At 39.1% G+C, this 25,479-nt stretch overlaps 1 long non-coding RNA gene across 1 annotated transcript in view; it reads left to right on the top strand.

Annotated features, from left to right (window-relative positions):
- Positions 1 to 18: 18 nt before the first annotated feature.
- Positions 19 to 25,479, top strand: part of LOC309615210 — a 31,626-nt gene continuing 6,165 nt past the window's right edge. The window contains exon 1 of the long non-coding RNA XR_014236633.1: positions 19 to 25,271. This is a non-coding gene — a long non-coding RNA (uncharacterized lncRNA). The remainder of the gene's footprint in view (positions 25,272 to 25,479) is intronic.

Below are 25,479 nucleotides of genomic sequence, written 5' to 3'. Positions count from 1 at the left end.
TTCTTCCAATCCAACAACATGGTATATCTCTCCATCTGTTTGTATCGTCTTTAATTTCTTTCATCAGTGTCTTATAGTTTTCTGCATACAGGTCTTTTGTCTCCTTAGGAAGGTTTATTCCTAGGTAGTTTATTCTTTTTGTTGAAATGGTAAATGGGAGTGTTTCCTTAATTTCCCTTTCAGATTTTTCGTCGTTAGTGTATAGGAATGCAAGAGATTTCTGTGCATTAATTTTGTATCCTGCTACTTTACCAAATTCATTGATTAGCTCTAGCACTTTTCTGGTAGCATCTTTAGGATTCTCTATGTATAGTATCATGTTATCTGCAAACAGTGACAGTTTTACTTCCTCTTTTCCGATTTGGATTCCTTTTATTTCTTTTACTTCTCTGATTGCAGTGGCTAAAACTTCCAAAACTATGTTGAATAACAGTGGTGAGAGTGGGCAACCTTTTCTTGTTTCTGATCTTAGAGGAAATGGTTTCAGTTTTTCACCGTTGAGAACAATGTTGGCTGTGGGTATGTCATACACAGCCTTTATTATCTTGAGGTAGATTCCCTCTCTGCCCACTTTCTGGAGAGTTTTTATCATAAATGGGTGTTGAATTTTGTTGCAAGCTTTTTCTACATCTAGTGATATGATCATATGGTGGTTTTTATCCTTCAGTTTGTTAATATGGTGTATCACATTGATTGATTTGCATATATTGAAGAATCCTTGCATTCCTGGGATTAATCCCACTTGATCCTGGTGTATGATCCTTTTAATGTGCTGTTGGATTCTGTTTGCTAGTATTTTGTTGAGGATTTTTGCATTTATGGTTATCAGTGATATTGACCTGTAGTTTTCTTTCTTTGTGACATCTTTGGTTTTGGTATCAGGGTGATGGTGGCCTTGTGGAATGAGTTTGGGAGTGTTCCTCCCTCTGCTATATTTTGGAAGAGTTTGAGAAGGACAGGTGTTAGCTCTTCACTAAATGTTTGATAGAATTCGTCTGTGAAGCCACCTCGTCCTGGGCTTTTGTTTGTTGGAAGATTTTTAATCACAGTTTCAATTTCAGTGCTTGTGATTGGTCTGTTTATATTTTCTATTTCTTTCTGGTTCAGTCTTGGAAGGCTGTACTTCTCTAAGAATGTGTCCATTTCTTACAGGTTGTCCATTTTATTGGCATATAGTTGCTTGTAGTAGTCTCTCATGATCCTTTATATTTCTTCAGTGTCAGTTGTTACTTCTTTTTCATTTCTAATTCTGTTGATTTGAGTCTTCTCCCTTTTTTTCTTGATGAGTCTAATGGTTTATCAATTTTATCTTCTCAAAGAACCAGCTTTTAGTTTTACTGATCTTTGCTACTGTTTCCTTCATTTCTTTTTCATTTATTTCTGATCTGATCTTTATGATTTCTTTCCTTCTGCTAACTTTGGGGGTTTTTTTTTTGTTCTTCTTTCTCTAACTGCTTCAGGTGTAAGGTTAGGTTGTTTGTTTGAGATTTTTCTTGTTTGTTGAGGTAGGACTGTATTGCTATAAATTTCCCTCTTAGAACTGCTTTTGCTGCATCCCAAAGGTTTTGGGTCGTCGTGTTTCATTGGTGGGTGGGGCTGGATCTTGTCCTTTTGGTGGGCAGGGCTACGTCCAGTGGCGTGTTTTGGAGTGTCTGTGAACTTAGTATGACTCTAGGCAGCCTCTCCGCTAATGGCTGGGGTTGTGTTCCTGTCCTGCTAGTTGTTTGGCATGGGGCATCCAGCACTGGAGCTTGCTGGCTGTTGGGTGGGGCTGGGCCTTAGTGTTGAGATGAAGATCTCTGGGAGAGGTTTCGCTGATTGATATTACGTGGGGCTGGGAGGTTTCTGGTGGTCCAATGTCCTGGACTGGGCCCTTCCACCTTGGAGGCTCAGGCTCGACACCTGGCCAGAGCACCAAGACCCTGCCAGCCACACAGCTCAGAAGAAAAGGAAGAAAAAAAAAGAAAAAAAAAAAAAAACAGACAGAGCCCTAGTACAAATAGTAAAAGCAAACCTAAACAGACCAAATCACACAAAGAAGCATACACATACACACTCATGAAAAGAGAAAAAGGAAAAAAAAAAAATCAAGTGACTGTGTCTTACCCAATTGACTGTCGACTAAGAACAGACGGAGGCAGAATTATGCATGTCTCTGGATTTGGGTGGTTCCCCCTGATATTAATGACTTGTCAGTGGATTTGACCCTGAGCCCAGAGCTGGCACTGTGTATAGTATAAGAAACTAAAAGGACTGGTTTCATTTATTTAATATTTTTTAAACTTTACATATCTCCTGGCACAGCTGTAACCCTTGCAGGATTGAAGGCAACCCTTGATACGACCCCTAGAGACTCCTTGGCTGTTAGCTGTGACACGCTTCTCACTTCCTTCCATTACTGACTCTCCAAAAAACCCTATCCTGGAACTCAGGGACAGCACATCAAAACAGGCACTAATATTTACACTTCCTGCTGTAACCATAAGCATGTATTATAGCAGCTGGATCCATTCTTTCCAAGTCTTCCCAGTAATCTGAACCAGGGGAGAAAGTATGGCTTTGGAGCTGACAGCCAAAGTCCTCTGACCACTAGTCTATACCCTCAATTAATTTCTTGACACTTCTTGAATTTTAAGTTGTTGGAGTTTTTAATTAAATATTGAAGAATTTTTGTGGCATGACATAATTTACATTATCACGTTACATTATTTGTAAGCACTTTCCCTAGTATGCAAAATCCTCTGAGACATGCCACCAACCAAAAGAACTAGGATTTTCCATAAATTAAATTTTAAGAAAAGATACTTGTAATTTTAGTTAGCATTTCTCCTTCTAAAAGATTCCAGAGAAAAATCTTTCCTTAGCATTTTTATTAACATTTAACAGTTCAACATATTTGAGGAATTTCTTTCTTTATATAAACATGTACTAAGCTACTGAACACATTTTAATACACTATCTTATTTAATCTTTATAAAAATTCTGTAGCACAGTAATTCCCCTTGAAGAGCTGAGAAAACTGAGACCCAGTTAGTATAACAATTTGTGTAAGGTCACAGACAAAGAAATTGGCAAAGCTAGGAATCAAATTGACTTCAATTCAGAACTCTTTCTCAAACTCTAGCCCTTTGCTTCTTTCTATTAGACTGATTAACACCTTTAAATGTCACTTCTACGAGGCTTTCTCTTTGATTGGTTGGTTAGATTTGCTCTATACTCAGACTTTTTCTTGAGTTTAAGAGAAGGACCAATGACTTCACAAATTTCCTTCCAGTCTTATGATCCTATGCTATTAACTCCCATTCTCCCTCCTTTCCTTCCTTCCTTCCACTACATTTATTGAACACCTATTATGTGCTACATGCCAAGTATAAAAATATGAAAATACACTGCACCCACCTTGGAGTACCTTAAATATACTCTTTCAGTTCTATGATTTTCTCTGGCATTTATCCATGTATCCACTCATTCATTAAATGAGCAAATATTTTTTGAGCATCTATTAATGTATTATTCTAAGCCCTAGAGATTCAGCAAATAATTCAAGCTTTGTCCCTGAACTCATGGAGCTTATGCTCTGGTGTCTCCATCTAGGTCTCTATTTTCTCTTTCCTCTCTACATGCTTATTCTATAAGCGTTTTGTTCAGTCATAAGAGATCTATCTGTAGGCTCATGAGTTTAAGGTGCATATTTTTAAGTGGGAATTGAGTTTATGAGATGTTCTGTCAGCCACTCATTACCACTTATTTGATAGTAGCTATAGAAAACATGTTACCTAAAGATATTTTCACTTGTTTTATTTCTTTTCATCTTCGTTTACTTTTATTTAACCTTTTATATGTGCAGTTCACACCTCCTCAACCTGTCTGTAAGGTCCTTGAGTCACTCCATGGTGACTCTACATACAGTATAGGCTATAAAAATATTCATGGAATAAATTCCCAGTCCATTTCTTTGTTCGTTGTTGTTGCTATGTGTCTATAAACATGGAATAGCAACCTTAAAGCCTTGTTATAACAGGTTAGCCATGTTAGTCTAGTAACCATGAATAATACACACATCCCAAGCAAGTTCTCCACCCTAGGCAGCAGACACTACCAGTGACTACAACTTCTTGATAAATACATCAAGTGCGCCACCAGAAATCATACAACTCTCCAAAGTGGATTTTAGACTTTTCTTCCTTCTCAATAAAAACATTGTAGAGCTACATATAGAGAAGGGGCAGTAGAACAAAAGTTGCCACACTTGTATTCACCTGTGCCTTGGTTTCCTTATTTTGGATACATTCTTAATAGTAAAAGATGCTCTACCTGCATCTCTTGGGATAATTTTAACTATCCAATGAGATAACATGTTAAAGTGTTTCATAAACAATAAACAGTATTTATATTGAGAGCAAAGTTTAAATCATATATTATGCTACAGACAAAAATTAATTTTTATTCCTTTATTTTTCATTTTGGGCCTTCAGCTTACCAGGTTTGTGATCCATCCTCTCATCTCTGATAACTGTATTACATCCAGATGTTCGTGCTTAATAACAGTTTAATTATCAACTATCTTCAGATACTAGTAATGTTTAATCACTGGGTATCAAGACTTTCCCAAGTAGGGGAAATATGGTAGAACAGAGAATAGGTGACACTATGCTTCTTGCAACATATAGAGAGGTGTCTGATTCACCTAATTACTCCTAAGGCCAACCTTGTTAGAAGATCAAACTTTGGAATGCTGCAGAACATTCATTCAATTTACTGATGTTTGAAAGGGAATGCACAAAACAGTTCATGGGTTTTGTTTTGTTTGTTTGTTTGTTTTTGCACTCTGATACCTATGCTAGATATTGATACAATTCTAAACATCTTACGTGGATGAATTAAATCTTCACTACAATCCTGGGAAAGAGACATCCTCATTTTATAGATGAGAAAACTGATGCACAGGGAAGCCAGGTGCACTGTCCAGTGGCACTCTACTAGCAAGAATAAGGAACCTAGGCAGTCTGACCTCTAAGCCTACCCAGTTAGCTACCATGCCATACTGAGAACCACTGCCATGGTGGCTATAGAGGTGATTCAAAAGCTCTGAATTCCCCATGAGGAAAACCAAGATCCCTTACTGTGTAGACTAAAGGGAACCTGACCAGTCACATTTGGTTTCAATTTTTTTCTTCCAGCTCCACCTCTTCAAGCCTCTTATGTCCTCTCGTGCCTTCCTTTTGTGTGCACTGTGTACCCTCTGCAATTATACTCTCACCTTCACCTAAAGCTTATTCATTTTTCAGGAGTTAGTTTAAGGCTCACTTCCTATAGACAAATGTAGATGCTTCCCATCACAACCCTACAGGTACATTTATCTTCACATACTGTAATCATCCCTATTTCTGTCTGTCCATCAGTCCTTAAAGTTGGGATGAGCCTTTTCATCTCCATTTCACCAGTGTCTAGCATGCTGTCTGGCACATGTGAAAAGACTCATATGAGCCCATCAACTCTGAGTGGAGATAGAAGAAACAGATTTTCTATTAATGAAAACTACATCCAGAATCAGATTCACTGACAAATTTGTTTCCACAATTTGAAGCAGAATTCTGAAAAAAAGAATTCTGGAAAGCATTAAACTATTTTTTTTCTTTTGTGGTTTTCCAAATCAGAAAACTATCTGGGAGGCATATTAAATGATTTTAAAGTTAAGAAATGAGAAACATTACTCATTTCTTGTAATCAACACTCTGCCATGTGCAACCACAACAAGCTTTAGGAGTGTGTGTTTCCTGTTTTCCCCCCTATTCCACCTCTCCCACTCACAAAGGGTGTCTTTTTCCAGCCCAGGTACTAGAACATTTGTGATGCAGAATCTGGGCTTTGGCTGAAGAGGGGCAGGCTCAGAAAGAGAAGGCAGGAGGAAGGATTAAGCCAAAGCAACTAAATTGATCCGCACAATAAAGAGCAAGGCTAAAGGGAGAAGGCCACAAAGAGGAAACTACGTAGCCTGGACTGGGATAGAGAATATGGAGAGCTGCCCTGGGAAGGAACAGCTGTGGGATGAAGGAATTGGAAGCTATGAGGAATAAGATATGACATGGATATTCTTTCCTTTTTATGAGACATATGAGTAAAAACATTTTTTTTTTCTCATTTGTGATTACTCAGCTGGAGTTCTTAACTCTGACTCCTGGAAGAAACAGCCACTTAGGTCTCCAGGATATTTAGCATTCTGAACATCACTTAATTCCAGAATTTTGGCTATGACTGCATGGGTGTTTGCAAAAATGCTCAAAAGACAAATTTTAAAAGTTTCCATTTTTAATTTCACTTAAGGTCAATGTCTAGGAGTGAGATAAATTCACAATTTTTCAACTTAATTCAGTACTGTCTTAGTATTCCTTGTAGAGGGCACTCCAGGAAGTTGACTCTGTTCTACCCTTTAACCTAGCTTTGCTTAGGGCTAGAGACATTACAGATTGAGAGAGATTTGTGCCATTCACTATGGGGCAGTATATTCAAAATTTTCCATATCCTGTATCCCTTTGAGAATCCAATAGAAAGTACGGACATTCCTCAGAAAAAAATAAATGCAATAAGGAAATACAAATAAAATTTTGCTTATACTTGAAGTAGACTCAGGAATATCCTGAAGTCTTTCCATGGACCTTCCAGGTATCTATCCATGGACCCAAGTTACCATGGGTCACTACATGAACCCAAATGGGGACAGTTATAACCTGCTGCCCCAGATGAGTTCATTTGCCCACCAAGTTTAACCATGTTAGGACATTTCATCTTACTTCCTGTCTCAAATAAGCAACAACTAGAACCCAATTAACTCTGGGAAAATCTGGACATTTGCTTAACCCTAGTGTGATTCTGCTATCTAGAAATCCTAAATTTGATCCTTTCACTTGTGACTAGAGACCACCAAACCACTCAGTGATTTAACAAAGACTAATGTTGGTCTCGATCATTTCCAAAACTAGTGAAAGTCAGTGTCCTGCACTGGACATTGTTTAATAATTGATATACAGTTTGGAGTTGTAGTTCTGTGAGAAACAGGTGAGGTCCATAGGTAAGAAGGGTCACCCGTGAAAGAAGAGGTGATTTGAGGAGGTCAGAGATAACAGGCTTCTTCAAATTTCCTGGACAAAAGCCCTCAAGGGTATCCATGCTACTATGCCAGGTACCATCTGTAATTGATGAGTGGTTTTCAAAACCATCCCCAGCTGAAGCATTTTGCAGTAATCCACTCTGGCAATACTTGCTTGCTGCCAGTAAGTCCCATAATTCAGACTGTCCACCCGAGTCATCCCTTAAGGAGTGTAAGTAAAGGCTTCTTCTCCTTCTCCACCCCTCCCTCTCAATCATCTCTCTCTCTCTCAGGAACAGGCCAGCACTACTGAAGGCCAGTTAAATTCATCTCCAGATCTGACTGCCAAATGAAACGTTAAAATTCCCTCGACCCCTCCGAAGAAACTTTGGACAATCAAATAACATAACAATTCCAACCAGATGTCAAATACTTTTAGAGTACAATTTCTCATATTTTTTTACTTTCCTCTAATCATGTTTTTATGGGGAACATTTATAAAAATAAAATATTATGCTCTTAAGAATTATATGACACTGCTGTTTTTTCCTTAAGCGAAGCATATTTTTCTTTTCCAATTAGATATTAGGAGCACAAAAACTATTCAATGCACAAACAGCACTTAACACACTACTAGGCAGAAGTAACACCTCAATATTCTATTATGTTATATAATTACATTTATATCACATACTAAAACAAGGTTTGAGGGAGAAACAAAAGTATGTTGAGTCTCCGCTTTGCACTAGATGCGGGACCAGAGCTGAGGACAGGATTTTCCTCTCGAGAGACAGGAACTGAATATCTTCTGAAGCAAAAATGGCAACCTTATATCAAATTACCCAATCATTTTTACAAAAAGAAATAGAAGAGGCGAAAATTTTAAAAAGCGTGTGAGAGAGAACAAAAAAAAAAAATCAATGTTCAGAATAAAGACTACTGAGAATAAAAGCAATCCAACTGAAAACAAAGGGTCCAACTTTTCCATGTAACATCAGAAGGTGGTTAAATCTCATTGAGGATAATTTTCCATATTAACCCACACTATGAGTGTATGTGTGAGTTAGGACCCAACATCTGTGAGTATTTTACTCCTTCCACGTTGAAAGAAATACATTTTCTTTTGCTCCTACCTTTCAACAGAACAACACCCAGAATGTATTTTGACATCCTAAGAGAGAGAATTGCAAACACCACCTTGCAATGGACATCTGTCATTTTTGTGGGTTGTGTGGTGTCTGAAACCCACTCCTTCTTGAAGAATCCCTCCCTCTGTGGCAAAGCAGGACTTGTGTGTCACTCTAGAGACTGAAAATTCCTGATACTCATTTTTACGAGCCTAACTGGTGCCTACGTAAAAGCCCATGACTTGGGCTCTCTCAGTCTGATTCCTGCAGCCCGGACTTTGAAATTGAAAGTGAGGCTAAAACGCAAAGGTCCTGGAGACAAGTCCCTGGCAGTGGTGGCCGTGGTAAAAAGACCATCTGGGAGCAGCAGCAGCAGCCACTGTGCTGATGGTGGTGAGAGTGTCCAGCGCCAGCCACAGCAGCAGAGCAAACTACGACGTCCAACAGCACATCATGGAGGCGGCAGTTCTGTCCACAAGCGCTGAGCTCCATGGAGTGATCTGGAGCACTGTTACTGGCTCTGAAGCCTTCTGGCCCGAATCTCTTGCAATCTAGGCCACTCTCGAGCTATTCACTAAATATCTTCCTCATTGTCTTTGGCGATTTATTAAAACAAGTTGCCGGACTTGATACAGCACTGCAACCTTACCTCATATCTTTTTGCATCATTAAAAGACAATTTTTTAATTGGATATAAAAACCTACACAAAAGTCACAAGAGGAGTTCAAAATATTCCTGAATACCCTTCAGCCAGTTTCCCTACGTTAATATTATTAGACACTGCTTTATCCTTCTGTGTGTGTGTATTTTTCCTAAACTGTTTAATAGTAAATTGTAGACATGATATCTTTGCCCTAAAATGTCATTGTGTATTTAATAAAAAGAAATTCTCTTACATAATCACAGCACAATTTTCAAAATCATCAAATGAATACAAATACAATACTATTATCTAATTTGCAGACTTTATTCAGAATTTGCCAAGTGTCTCCATGATGTCCTTTATAGCAGAAGAAAATTCAGGATCATTCTGGAACTATTTAGTACATTTTAAATAAATTTACCTCCTGCCTAAATCAGCCAGAGTTGTTTTCTGCTGCTTGCGACAGATAACCCAAATTGATAAAAACACTTGGAACCAGGAATGAGGTTCTACAAGTAATAGACTTTAAAATGTGCAATTGCCCATGTGGGAAAGGGTGGAGGCAGAGGGAAGAGACGACCTGGGATGGTGGGCTGGTAAGCTGTTGAGCTATTTACGCTGAACTCTTGAGACCATCTACATGCCTAAGGAGGCTGTTGTGTGAATGGAAAGCACAGGAATCGTTCGGAAGGTTGCAACGTAGTGATTTCTTACAGTTATCAGTAGGATCCTATGAGAAAAAGACACGAGGAAAAATGGCCCTTCTTTCTCTAGACGTGTAATGCCTGGGACTCTACCAGCCCTTTTGTGACCAGAGAGGGACAAGTCTGAAAGGAAGGACAAGCCTCTGAGGATACCATGGCATAGATGCAGAAACAGTGGATCCTTCAGAACATGGCTGAGTTTATCCTACCTCTGGACTTTTAGCTTTGTGAGATACATTTTCGTATTACTTAAGCAAGTTTCTGTCAGTTTTCTATTACATGCAGCTGAAAACACCCTAAAGATAAACATACTCAGTTAAATGACTCCAGCTCCGCGTTGACATTTTGTTTGATGGGTTAGCTGTTCTCATAAATATAAAACTAGAGGAGGTGTCATTATCCTCTACTATATCATAAAGCTAGCTTCCTAGATGCTTCCAACATGGTATCTCTTTCTTCAGAGCATCAGAGAGGGTGGAATAAAATGTTGAAACCACCAACGATATGCAAAATACCACTGGTGAAAATAACAACATGAAGAAGCCTCTTAAAACGAGCTTCTCAGTGTTCCTACATAACAGAGACAAAATATCCCATCAACGTTTATTATTAAAGACTTAATAGTACTAAGTTAGCAAATAATGCTAAGTAAGTCCTTTGTATGAATTAATTCATTAATCTACACAATAGGCTACACAACAGTAATCAGTCTCGTTTTGTAGATGAGGATCCAGGATTAGAGAGATTAATCAATTTCATCAAGATCACAGAGATCTTAAACAATGGAATCAAGATTCAAACAGAGGTAGTCCAGCTCCACAGCTGGCTTACTATCTTTTTGACAATTAAGCCAAAGTGATGACTCCCCCAAGGAAAATTAGCTTAACAGGTCAATTGGAACCGAAAAATAGGTGTTTGTGTTGAAGGAGGGGGTATGGTGAAGGTATTATTTCAAAACTCGAGATGAGATGCCCTCAGAGAGGCGAGGGGGCGTCGGTTTGGAGGAAGGGCGCTGCTCCATCTCCACCAGCGCTGACTGCCTACCCAACTCCAGGGTGGCCACTGCCACCCCACCGCCTCCACAGATGAAAGTGCCTGGCACAGAGGGACCATGAGGGGAACTGTAACAGTTTCAGAGGAATTGTTATGTTTAACAAAAACCTCTCAGAGAGCAGCTAGGGCTAATGGCCTCATTTTCTGGAAAATGAATCCGAGACACTTGCTCAATTATATCCCTGACCCACTCTCTTGGGCTTCAGAGGATAAGATAGGCTTGTGAGCTGCCCGAAGGTGGGGAAATGCCTGCTTATTTTAACAAAGTTCATGACCCACTCTCGGCTCTGCACAGGCCCCTATCCCTACTTTATCTGCTCACTGGCAGCTTGATACACCGCCAGGCCTGGATAATTCTTCGCAGAGAAGCACAGAGGTACGTTTCTATCATTCCATCTCTTAAAACATCACTTGTCTGAGTTTTACACGTCCTGACTCAAAAGGACGCGTACGTGGTAGTGGGGGCTGGAGCAGCAGGAGGCATTTAAATATATAGTTTGAGTGGCTGGCTTCTATCCTATTGCAACAGTATGTAGACATTACCTCTCCAGCATCATCCTAAAAACAACCACCAGCGCATCTTCACAGGATTACTCAATAGTGACCCATTTCTGTAATTAGCCAATCAGCATCAGGGGAAAAAAATAATAAAAGCTACCATTTGTGATCTAATTACATTTTGACTGGCACTGAACTTACTGCCTTGTATACATTATATTAATTAATTCCCACAACAAGACTCTGATATGAGTAGTCATCCCCAGAAAACAAGTGGAAACCAAGGCTCTGAGAAGTTAAGTAACCTTTCCACAGCAAGTAAGTAGTTACCACCAGTGATGTCAATGTTGGAGAAGAGACCCAAGCTCCTCCTCATTAACCAAAATACCACTTCACCCACTTCTTAATATAATTGACCAAAAGGGAATAATACTACAAACAATTACTATTCCATAATTAGCCTCCTTTCCAGTAGGATCAAATGCTAGAAAGAGTGGCATGGTATTATAGGTGCTTGGAAGAAATATTAATCAGGAAGCTGGATTAGGGCACTTAATCAACTTGCAGCACTTGACTTTCTTCTCGCAGAAATCTCTCTGCTTGGTTTTCACAACACCACTCACTCCTGATTTTCCTCCAACCTCAACTTTGCTCCTTCTTAATTTCCATTTCTGGTCCCTCCTCCTCTGCTAACCCTTAACTCCGTCGTCCACCCTCTTTTCTGTTCGAATTCCTTTTCTAGGTGATCTCAACCTCTTCTATGGCTTAAAATAACACTTTTGTACTGATGACTCATAAATCTCTATCCCTAGTTCTTAACACCCCCTGGGCTCTAGTTTTATATATCCCACTGCCTACTTGACATCATCTCTTAGCTGTCTAATAGACATCTCAAACTTAGTATGTCCAAAATAAAATTCTTGATTTACCCCTAGCTGTCTTCCTTATCACAGTTAATGATATCACTACCACCAAGTTTCTTGGGCCAAAAAACTTGAAACAACATTCATTTTCCTACTTTTCCTCATGTTTCTCAAACAATCTCTCTGCAAATCTTGCCAACTCTTATCTCCAAAATATTTTCAAGATCCCACCACTTAACACCATCTCCATTGCTACAGCTCGAATCCAAATGACCAGTGTCTCACACCTTGGCTGCAGCGGGCTGTTTCCACTCGTTTCTTGCCAGAGTTCATTCTCCAAACAGCCAGCCAGGGTGATCTTCTTAAAGCATAAAACAGATCAAATTGATCTATTGCTTAAAAGTCTCCAGTGGTTCCACTGGGCTTAGAGGAAAACACCAACTCCTCAACATGACTAACAAAGCTGTACATGATACATCCCTGGCCAATCTTTCAGACATGACCACATACCTCCCCACTCACCATTCTCCTCATTCCCAGGCCTTCTTTCTATTCTTCCAACACACTGAGCCCATTCACACCACTGGCCTTTTGAACATGCTGTTCCTTCTACAGAGAATGTTCTTTCATCAGATCTTCTATGATTACCCCTTTACCCTCATTTGAGTCTTGGCTCTAATGTCACCACCTTAGAATGATTTTCACTGGCCATTTTAGCTAAAATATTGCAATATCTTCCTCCATGCACTCCTCCAAGTTACACTACATCCCATCACCCAGGTTTATTATTTAAAATGCACTTGCATTATGTCATAAGTATTATTTTGTGTTCACCATTTGTTGTTTGTCTCTACCTCCTAGAATATAAGCTACAAGATGAGATCCCTGTCTGAATGTGTCCCTCTCAATGAAGTGCTGAGCTCTCTTGTGATACAAGGGAGGTCAAGCTTCTATAGAGACTGGATGAATTATTCCACAATGATATCCACTCATGATCAAGCACTCCATTAACACTTAGTAACCAAGAAACATTCAGATTAAAGTAATGGTTTCTAGAATTTCTTGACTCAGAATAATATGTTGTGGTTAGAGAACACAGATATTTTAGCTACTTAAATAGACTTTCAATTTTAAATTAACAAATCAACACTTTTACCCATCATCTTTTATCAATTTGAATGTGTTTTCCATTCAAAATGGGACAAAATCATTTGATGACAATAAAATTTCAGGGACCTACAAAACTGAGGACCAGATCTCTCTTATTCTGGTCAATACAAAATAAGTGCCTAGAATTGGAGTAACAGCGTATCAGAAAACTAAGGTATGTGGCATAGGATGAGTGGTCAGGTGACAGGCAGCAAAGAGTCTTTAGTTTGCAGCTAAAAAGATAACAATTTATGCACAGATAATCTATTTTGTGAAAATGTCACCCGTGGTAATTTGAAAGGAAGGTGATAAACTTTGTGAACTTGTAGCTTTACAGGAAGTGATTGGGAAACAGAACTTTTCTAGCAGATGACGACTGTTGTTGGCCGCCTTTGAAAAGGTACTACAATAAAAAGAATGGGCTAAGGACACAATTAACTGATTTGTAAGCAAGTATGGAAGGTAACAGAGATGGTCCAGAGAATTTGGAAAGCAGAAGAGGCAATTGTTTCTTATCAGCAATTGGTGAAAGACTAGAAGATTAAAACACAGCCTTGTGTCAAAGAATAAATCAAGGGTATGGTTTTCACACCCACTGTCAAACTTCTGAATGAGTTAAGATGGCACTTAGCCTTTCATTTAGACAAAATAGCCCAAACAAAAAGAGCCTGAAGTTGTGGCTCTTCCAATGAAGCTTGGTTGGTTTAATATAACTGCAGTAAAGATGAAACAGAGAGAGGGATGTCTCAATAAAGAGCTGTGTATGTGGCTATTAGCAGGAGGAACTAACCAGAATCAACAATAAAAAAAAAAAAAAGTTGATTAAATTTTTTAGAAAGTTGTACAGCCAAAGAAAACTATGAGCCTTCCAAAAATGTTTGTGACAGTTTTTTGTAGTCTAAAGACAGAAACTTTAACAATAGTTGGGCTTGTGAGCTTCTGAGAGCATTTTCAGGCTAAGCTTCTCATCCTTGAAGGGGGGCACATTCTGTAGTGCACTTTTCAGATGGAGCAAAGGCAAATAATAGAAAAAGAAAGACCTCTAAAGGGCAGATCCAAGGGCTACATGGAACAACTGATTGGAAAACCCTTTCCCAGGAGCCCAGTCAGAACCTAGTCATGAAGCAGTCCTTATCTCCAGGGGATTAGGACCTGCAGTTAGATTTCAGGATTGATATGGACCAGCGACTTCCCCTTTCCAAATGGGAGTGCTGTAGACACCCTGCCACTATTCTACCATTCTGTACTATGTGTTTCGGGGAAGAGATAATCTATTTTTTCAGTTGGTTTGAAGATCAAAAGGAGCCATATCCAGACCATCAGGCACCACCCAGACATCACAAGCTTGGACTCTGATGCCCTGATTGGATAGGACTTTTGGATTGTCTCCTCAGAGACAGACCAAGTGAGTTGAATATTGATACCATAAGTGGTATCCTTAGTGCTGCTCACCAAACATTTCTAATTCTCTCCCCCCAATTACATGGGAGGATTATAATTCCTTGCTCCCTTTTGGGTGGGTGGGACATGTGACTAGATCTGGCCAATGAGTTGTGAGCAGAACTGTCATCTTTTACTTCTATGTTATAGCATTTATTTCCTAGTGTGAAACCTTCCACAGGTCTTTTCTATATGGCACAGTGATCAGCACTGATTGTGATGCTTGCTTCATTTTGGGAACCTGAGCAGCTACGATAAGCAGAGCTTCCCTGCTGATTCACAAAAGCCAATTGGCTACATAGTACTGTTTCAAGCCACTAAAATTTTGGAGTTTATAAGGCAATACCTAAGTCTCCGGTAAACTCCTTTCTTTGACATCCTTTTAAAAATTCTTAGTTTATCATCTTATAACAATGGAGTAATACTCTATGCACTGTTTTATGACCTACTTATAAAAGTCTCATGCATTCTTCTGTATCATTTATATACATACTTTGCAACATTATCACTTGTGGGTGTGCAATAGTCCACAGTAGGGATGTTATGTAATTTTTACTAAATCCCATAGTGTTAAACTTAACTGAGCTGTTTTGAGTTTTTAGTATGATAAATAACAATATAATGTATATTCTTATAGCTAAATCTTAATAGTAGCTTCATATGATTTTTAATTCTTATAATTAAAATTTGGGCATCAAAGCATATACAAAATTTTAAATATTTTAGGATTTATTAATTTATCCATTTATTCAAGTTGAATTTTAGGCATTACAGATTGAGTAGTAATCAAGATACACAGCACCTTCACGGAGCATATTACCCAACTGCTTCCAGAGAAAGTCAACTGATATCCTCCGATACACCCTACTGCCAACGAAGTATGAGTGCCCACTTTCCCACACCCTTAGCCACATTGAGGATGAGCATAGAAACATCTTACTACCATCCATAATATCTATTCAGAGTGTCCTGCCCCTATTTGAAGATGAGGAGAATGATAGTAACCTCATGTCATGGTCTAAAAATATGCTTATTTTCAGAAGAGTGTGCATCAGAAACTAAAATGAGTAGTCAATCTTCTCTATGAACTTGGAAAAGGGGGCAAATCTCACATGTTCATAGTGCTTTGTTTAATCCACTTTATAGCACTCCTTCCATTGTACAAGTTGTCTACTCATGTCTGTTTCCCTCATTAGATTATCAAGTCCTTGATAAAGAACAAGGAACAATGTTTAAGGAAGTATTAAGGTAGCGAATTACTCAAGCCAAGCCTTCAGGAGATAAAGGGTAAATCACATCCATGCTTATACTCTCCAACTTCACTTTGTCAGTAAAAACAGGCAATGAATGCCCATGTTTTTCCTCTGTTCCTATCATTCCACTTCACTGAAAGGCAAGTTATTTATGCAGATAAAGGCAGCAACTGTTGTGCAGTTGAAAGAGCCTGACCACTGGTCATCTTTTGCAAACTCATAAAAAGAGTTGGATAAATAGCTGAAGGTTGGCATTATTTATGTAGATATAAAATTTCTACTCACATTATAAGAAACAACAAAGAAAAAGAAGTAAAGAGCTACAGATTGTTTTTCCATACCAATTCCACATGTACATGCAGTGGCAATGCACAGTGATGACACAGAACAGAATCTGGTATGCCGAATCCATGGCAGTTAAAATCCAAACCAAAAACTCCTGCCCTCAAAATTCACTGGCAAATTTGTATGATGAAGATTTAGGCAGGATTATTTTTTAACCTTTTCAAGGGAAACTTTTGGGAAGAGCCTAAAAGGAATATGATTCCAATGTTTTATAAGAAAAAATATTATTTTTCAATAAGATATAAAATATTTACTATCTGCCAGTGATGGTGTTCTGAGTGATATGTAGATATTACTGTGAAAATGTAATGTTTAAGAATGCATTTCATCCTACCTAAACCATAATTTCAGCAGTATATCAAAACCTTAAAAAAATCCAACCCCAGTGGAGTACAAATTGACTATTTCTGAAAATAAATGTGTGCATATCCTTAATGTTATTAGTTTCCTGTGGCTTTTCTCAAATATTCTCTTTTAGATTTTCCCACCAAACTAGTAAATTTTGATCAAACATCAGGAAGTGGTATGCAATATAAAGATATGAAAAAGGAAACATGATACACTTACTGCCATATTTATTTAATTTGCCAGAATGATTTTCTTTCCTTTTGGGTTTCTTGCTGGGCCCTTGAGGAATACTCTGTCTTTCTGTAGAGTGGGAGTGCAGTGTATAAATCTTCCCAAAACCTGGCTTACACTTTAGCCTCTTACTAATAGAAAAAATTTTCTCCAGAAGGCATTCAACCTTCTAACATCGATGCTCTCACCTCACTGACCCAACCTCATCCCACCAGCTTCTCCACAGTGGCCTCTGCTCCACACCAAGCCACCTCCACCACTTCTGTCGACTCTTGTCTAACCTAGTTGTTTCTCTTTCCCTTCTATTCTGCTTAGTTCCTCTCCCCTTGCATTTGTCTCTTTTGTTTGTCTTCTGGAATGTCTTCTCTCTACCGTTTATGATTCCAAGCTCTGTATTTCCTTTAAGTCCAGCTCCACACCCCACTCCACCTTTCAACCTTCCTTTCACCTTGATCAATGTTGGATATTCTCCAAAGCCCCATAGATCAGACTCATCCAGTGATCCCACACTTGCTTACATGATGACCTAGAATTATTTACTCTCTAGCCTTTTAGGTAGATATATATATCTGACTTACCCAACTGCTATCAGTAGAAAAATTATTAGACTAGGAACCAGGGTTCTGTGGCTCACCATACAATTCTTCGAGTATTACATTACACAAATCACCTAACAATTGTTTCTTAATGTGAAAGAGACAGTGTTGAATTAAAATAATGTCATCTTCACACCTAGCATTCTATGAATCTCCTTAGATTCACAGAATTGTCTTTTGTTTCCCTTGTATCTCCCGTAACACCTACTACAGAGCTGGACAAATAGTACTTTAATAAATGTAATTCAATAAATTCAATAAGCAACTGCTGGTAGATTGATAAATGAGTGGGTGGGTGGGTGGATGGACGGATGGATGGACAGATTCAGCTCTATGATCTTATCAACTTTATAATCCCTCATTTCTCTGAACCAGCTAAAGTAAAAATTATCAAATATTTAATATTCTCTTTCTATACTGATCACATATGCCACTAATGAATATTATTCTCATTCTTCTTTTGTTTGCTTCCCAAATATGCTCTAATAAAAGAAAACTCTCTGCCTCCCTTCAGAAAAGCCCTCTGGAATCTACCTGCTCCAATGAATATATCAAGTTGCTTTTACAACTTTAATTACTCAAAAAGAAAAGATTCAATTCAACACTGAGAAATGTTATGATTTTTAAAAAATGAGTGGTTCTTATGAGATGAGATTATGTTGCATAACCAAGACCTGAAATTTGATTCTCATCTATGGTAACTCTGGATGTTTCAATTTTGTAAAATCATTTTCATCAACAATTTGACAGAGAAAAGCAAAAGAAAATGATTTTGTGCCTTCTAACAGCTGTAGATTTGTGAGCAGAGAGTAAATGACAGGAGTATATTTGGATCAAAGTGTGAAGATGTACTTAACTCTCTTCCAACACTCATTCTCAGCGCCATTTTTAAGACATAAGAATTAATTCCCATGTATGCAAACCAATTCAGATTTCCATGTGATTTACTGCTTTACATTTCCAGGCAAAAACTGCCTGTAGGAAGCCTGTATGGGAGGAACCTACAGGAAAGTTGAATGTAGGAATCCTTTCTGGAAGATCAGGATCTCTTGCAAAAAGACTGAAATATTGCCTTCCCGGGAGTCTCTTCTTTGTTGGTCTTTAGCCTCCATCATCACTCTGCCCTCTAGTTTTCAGATTCCTTTCTACAATATCAATAGAGCACACATGGCACACTAAAGGTAGTTATGACCTAAACCCTTAATCCCAAATATCCAACCTTTGAGACAGTTCTCTTTCTCACTTATACAACACTCCATCCTATTTCAGGCATAATTAAAATATCTCTGTCTACTCCAAAATCAAGATATTTCATGATGATGGAAGTGCGGACCATGTATTCTGGGCTTTTACAGGGTGTTCCAATTTTAAATACTGTATATGACTTCTGTCCAGTTACATAACTACTTATCAAGTCATATTCAATTTTTAGTTTTAGTCATATGGTCACCACAGCTGTGGGTTATAAAATGATGCTAGCGATGATCCTGCCAATACAATTCTCAAACTTGTATTCATTCAACAAACATCTACTGGTTAGACATTTATTTACTCAGCAGACATTTATTGAGTGCCAGGTATTGTGCAATGATTTGAGATACAATGATGAATAAAATACAATATCAGCCTTCTAGAACAGAGGTCAGCAAACTTTTCCTGAAAAGGGCCAAGAGTAAATATTTTAGGCTTGTGGGCCATATAGTTCCTATCATAAGTGGGAAAGAGCCATTGAAAATATGTAAGTGAATGAATCTGGCTGTGTTCCAATAAAACTTTATTGACTAAAACAGGTAGCAGACCAGATTTGGCCCATGGGCCATAGTTTGCTGACCCCTGCTCTAGTTGTTTATAGCGTCTAGACCAGTACCATCCAACAGGAAAAAGATGCAAGGCACAAATGTGAGTCATATATATATACTTTTAAATTTTCTACTAGGCACGTTTTAAAAAGTAAAAAGCATCAGGTGAATTTCACTTTACTAATGTATTTATTTGACTTGATATCCAAAATATTATCATTTCAGCATGCAACCAGCGTTAAAAATTAGTAATTAAATATTTCGCATTTTTTGTACTATGTCTTTAAAATATGGTATTTTACACACATGGTGTATCTCAATTCATCCTAGCTACATTTCAAGTGTTTCATACCACGGGTAATTAGCGACCACCATGTTGGATAGCCAGGTCTAGATAGATGAATAAACAGGTAGTTGATAGGGATAAGCACGAGGTACTTAGTACTTGTTATCCCTAACAAGAATGGAGGAAAAGCCAACCTCATCTCCTTAGCGGTTGTGGCTGATGGCCGGGGAGGGTTTGTCAAAGGACAGGCATACCGGAGGAGGGAAGGAGGATTCTGGACAGAGGAAAGATATGCATAAAAACCTGGAGACAGGGAAAGGTGCAGCTTCCTCAAAGAATGTAAAGTAGCTCAGTATGCACAGAGCCCGGAGGGAAGGGTGCTGACCCCCACTAAGGCAGTGGGAGTGGAGTGAGGTGAATTAGCTGTGAGAGAAATTAATGAGACAGAATTGATGGAACCTGGAGATTGATGGGACACAGGGGATGAGGAAGAAGGATGAGGAAAGGATGATGTTGAGGGTTCTGGCTTATACAAAATGCAAAGACAGAGCCATCATTTGTCAAGATGGGACGCTCAGGAGCAGGGGCAGATTTGGGGAAAGATGAAGAGTTTAGCCTTCGACACTCTGAGCTTTGAGGCTTCAGGGAGACATGCACAAAGATAATGGGAGACACACACAAGCAGCCCCCATGCACAGAATATGCCTTCACACTCAGGAAAGCACTTAATGTCAGTAGCTGCCCTCGTTTTGTGATCAACAGTCCCTCTCTCTCTTCCCTCCAATAAAGATTTTTTTCTAGTGGCTCTGCCACCACACGAAGGGGTTGAAATCCTGTCTGCCAGGAACACTGACTCTCTCCTCTCCTCTTTACCTAATTAGCTCCTGTTCATTTCCAGGTCTCAATTAAAATGTCACTTCCCAGAGAGACTTCTCAGATGCCCCCAGAAGAGGTCAGACCCCCTTGTGAATACTCCCTGTATCTTTTTCCTCAGTGGCAATTTCCACACTTGTAATTTTACATCTATTTGTGTAATTAGTTGATTAATGACTTTCTGCCTGAAGGTAATATTCAGCAAGAACTGTGTCTATTCTTACTCCACACTCTAATACTAGCCTCTGACTTCCCTGGCACATGGTAGAGAGATGCTCGGTAAATATTTGCTGAATGAGTGAATATGATATTAAAAGTCCTCACTGAAATCCAAAATTAACTGGAAAGGATTATAAATCTTAGCATGAATCAGTGCAGTGGATTCCAATTATTTTTCTATAATTTAACTGAATTTTTTTTCAATTCCTCATTCACAGCTGAGGTGGCAGAAATTTAATCACAGTCATTTCCCAACATTGCTAAAGGCATTCCCTGCCCAGGAAGCCTTTTCCGACTGAAGTGGGTTATGTCAGGAGTCCTATTCCTTCCTTTCAGGGCACAGGCTTTTAGAAACTAGAGCCAGAAAGACTGACCCTTCCCTCAATTTTCTGCCCTGTAATATCCTTCTCCTTAGGCAATGTGTGAACCAAACTTTAGCTGCATGAATGGAGGTATGTGGCAGAAGAGAGGGATAAAAAATAAAAGCGAGGGAGGGGCAGAAATGGGTCAATAGTTTAAAAATGTTATCCAATCACATTAGTTTATTTAAAAATTAAGAGATCACATAAATTAGGAGTTTGGGATTAACATACACCTACTACTATATATTAAATAAAAAACAAGGACCTACTGTATATCACAGGTAACGCTACTCAATAATCTATAATAACCTACATGGGAAAAGAATCTGAAAAAGAAAGGATATATGTATATGTATAACTGAATCCCTTTGCTGTGCACCTGAAACTAACACAACATTGTAAATCCACTAGACTCCACTATAAAATTAAATTAAAATAAAAATTTTTTAAAAATTAAGAGATCGGGCTTCCCTGGTGGCACAGTGGTTAAGAATCCACCTGCCAATGCAGGGGACACGGGTTCAATCCCTGGTCCGGGAAGATCCCACATGCCATGAAGCAACTCAGCCTGTGTGCCACAGCTACTGAGCCTGCGCTCCAGAGCCCGCGAGCCACAACTACTGAGCTCACGTGTCACAACTACTGAAGCCCGCGCGCCTAGGGCCCATGCTCCGCAACGAGAAGCCTCCGCAACAAGAGAAGCCACCGCAATGAGAAGCCCGTGCACCACAACGAAGAGTAGCCCCCGCTCGCCGCAACTAGAGAAAGCCCGTTTGCAGCAACGAACACCCAACACAGCCGAAAATAAATAAATACATAAATAAATAAATATATTTATTTATTTATGTATTTATTTATTTTAAAAAAAATTAAGAGATCACAAATAACTATGAATGAATGGATTTCAGATCAGAGATTTCCACTGCAGGACAGAATATATACAGCAGCAAGAAACATGAAGAAGAAAACAAAGCTTTTCCCGGGGAGTCTAACTAGTGAGCAGAACAGAACCACATCTTCACTTTTGTGTCCCCCGTGGCATGCAGCACAGCCCAGGATGGAGTAAGCCCTCAGCTGATAGTTCCTGAATTAAACAGCAGTCTAAACTTCTCCCTCATAATTGCTCATTAAGTGCCTGTTGGGTTGCCACCTCCAGCTCCGGATCACAAGTTGCATGAAGGCATGGATACTGAACCAGTGATGCTGTGCCCTTCTTATTTCCTGCTGCATCTCTAGCACCCACCACAAGGCCTGGTGCAAAAGAAGTGTTGGGTAAATATTTATGCAATAAATAAATATGTTGAATAAGAACAGGGCAGGTGAGAATGTGCAAAGCCAAAATCCCCCTATCTTTCAAGCTCTAGCTCAAATTTTAAGCCTTTATCATAGTAGCACTTCCTCCTAGACAGAAGTTTTCGCTCCTACCTCTGACTTCCTCAAGTATCTTGTTTATCCCTCTTGGAGCATTTGTTAAGTAGCAGTACACATAGTGGTTAAGGGTGCAAGCCCTGGAACCAGAATGCTGTTGTTGAAATAGAAGCTCAGGCATTTACAAGCTATATTACTTAGGAAAATGTCTTAAGGTTCCTGAGTTCTGCTTCTCATCTACAAAATGAAGAAAACTACACTATCAGTTTATTAAGGGTTGGTGTAGGACTAATGAAGTAATACATGAAAAACTCTTAGTTCAATATCCAACACATAGTAAGCATTCAAAACTATCTATTATATTTATCACTCTACTTTTATGATGATAGTTTTTAAAACTGCTACGTTTATTGAATACATAATATATTCTGAACATGGTAGAAAGCATTTTATATGGGTTTTTACAATGAGGCCATAAGTGATCCTATGCAGCATTACTTTACCTACCATTATGAAGCTGAGGCTCAAAGGGTTACACAAACTGTCCAAGGTCACATAACTAGTAATAGATTTGCTGTCATTTGAGCCCAGCCAATAAAGCAGCAGCCCTGCTCACTGTCTTCATGAATGTACACATCTTAAGTCTTACAGTAGGTTATAAATTCCATTGCGGGCAAGGATTTGATCTGATTTATTTCTGTATCCGCCAAAGCATCTAGCTTAATGCCTTATATGCCAACGATCGGTAAATATTTATTAAGTGACTGAACACAGAGCGAAGGGATCCCAAAGTCAAATTTTATCAATGTCATCATTTTGTCCCAGCACTAGCTCTGCAGTTGCTCCCATGCATTCTGAATAGAGGGAATCCTTTCCATGTTTAAGCAGCACCTACACTAACATACACGTTAAACAGAGCAGTGTTCCCCTAAAAGAAAGGCCATGTAAATAAGTCCTCTGTACAACCAAGTCTAACTACATGTTGGCTTGATTCATCAAATATGTAGTATCCAAAAAAGTTTGCTTTAAACCATGTCAGCCAACATAGTGACACATTTCATTAGTGCCCTCTATACACATTTGAAATTTTAAAAAGCATTTATATGTTCTGTACGACTTTGTTTGTACTAGACAAGCTGCCTTTGACAAGGGCTGGGGAATGGCAAGAGCAACAGCAATGATGATACAGTCTTGCTCAGAAAACACCAACAGCAACCATCACACAAAATAATGCATGGAGAATTTGTGGCCCTGCAGACCCAAAACAGGAGCAGGTAGGCAGTGAGTCGCCAGCTCGGGAGAGGAAATGACCTAAATGGGAAAGAGTCTTAAGTGTTTACAGGATCTTAAAAATGCTAGAGCAGCAGTTCTCAAAGTTTGGTCTGTTGACTATCAGCATCGGCATCACCTGGGAACTAACTCCACAGTAATGCAAACTCTTCAGGCCCCAGCCCAGCCTTCACACTCAGAAACTCTGGTGTGGGGCTTTAAGAAGGCTTCATGATGATTCTGATGAACGCTAGGGTTTGAGAACCACCAATACAGGGCATAGAGATTCACACCCTTCTTCTCCAGAAATGAATTCTGAGGCCATAATTTTTCCAAGATCACACTACTGGTTAGTAAAGACCAGAACGTCTACCTCCTGGTTCACAGGAAGGAGGGTTGAGAGAGGTGAAGGCAGATGCAAAGGGACTTTATGTCCTTGGAGCCTAAGTTCCATTTATATCTGAAGATTGTGAAACAATTTAGCAGGGGTCTCTGGGTGAAGACTGCAAAGACAGGTTCTGACAACCATTGGATTAATGGCTGGAAGCACTGGAGTAAACAGAGTTAAGCCAGTGTTCTTTACTGTAGAACATTTAACATGACGATATGTAATTTCATCTTCCAGAGGATGATAAGAGTATGTAGTAATTGCCAAAATTGTTTTACCACAACCTCTGTACTAAGTTATAAAAAAAAGTGTGAAATGCCAATCTACATTATGTCAAAATGGTAAACAATATTTGTTATATAACTGATTGGTTCATTTTTTAAATGCAATCAAATCAGTCAGACTCAAAGGTGCTTAACTTGTAGCCCATAGGTTCCTAAATGCTCTCTGGTTCCCAGGAAATTATAAGCAATTCCCTGAAATTATAAGCAACATTTTTATGAGTATGTGGAAATATGATATTTTTCTGGAGGATTTCCAGAGATTTTTATTAAATTTACTAAGGGATCTATGGCTTATTCAATCACTTGATATGTTAGCTTCATGAAGACACAGCCAATGAAGTCTGATTATTTCCTTTAGCTTAGATTCTCAAGATTTCTCACTTCCGCTACTACAAAATTCTCCTGATTGCTAATTCTATTTCCCTTCCAGTCTTTCTGGTCCACAATTTAATTTTCTTAAACTTCAAACCTATTAACATTCATGCTTAAAAACCATTGCCTACCAATTCGAGTATAAACATTTCAGGCATCCACAATAAGGCTCTTTTTTCCTGGCCCCCTCTCCCACGCTCTCATGTATCCCACAGTCAGACAACTTGTTTTTCCCAGACACACTCACCTTGACCACCTCTGTATTTGGAACTACCAACCTCTATTTCCTTCTCAGACACTTTTTACACCCTTCTCTAAAGCCGTCTCTTCCATGAAGTCTCCTTGATTCACCAAACATTCAGATTTTCTCCTCCAATCATGTCTCCAAGGCAAATACATGTCAATTTGTTATGATATTAATCATACTTGGAATATAAATAATCACTACTGGTATGTTTACCACCCCTCCTGTGCTTGAGCACATAACTGTTTTTACTCTTGTCTTTAATTTGTCTCTGGATGTTTTTGCTGGGTCACCCCACTCCGGGCTATCACCAGGAAAGCAATATTGACCTGTCATATGTTTTATCCTGAAATGATCAGATTTTTGTCAGGAAAAAAAAGCTCCTTTCAGTTCAGAAACAAATTCTTATCCATTTAGAAACCAAGAGAAATTTAGATTTTTTTGTATGATTTTGTTTGCATTAGAAGAGGTTGCCTTGGGGCTTCCCTGGTGGCGCAGTGGTTGAGAATCTGCCTGCCAGTGCAGGGGACACGGGTTCGAGCCCTGGTCTGGGAAGATCCCACATGCCGCGGAGCAACTAGGCCCGTGAGCCACAACGACTGAGCCTGCGCGTCTGGAGCCTGTGCTCCGCAACAAGAGAGGCCACGATAGTGAGAGGCCCGCGCACCGCGATGAGG

Source organism: Balaenoptera borealis, assembly GCF_965194805.1.
Source record: "Balaenoptera borealis genome assembly, chromosome: 17".
In the NCBI taxonomy this organism is placed as follows: Eukaryota; Metazoa; Chordata; class Mammalia; order Artiodactyla; family Balaenopteridae; genus Balaenoptera; species Balaenoptera borealis.
This window is presented reverse-complemented; position numbering and strand designations above follow the sequence as displayed.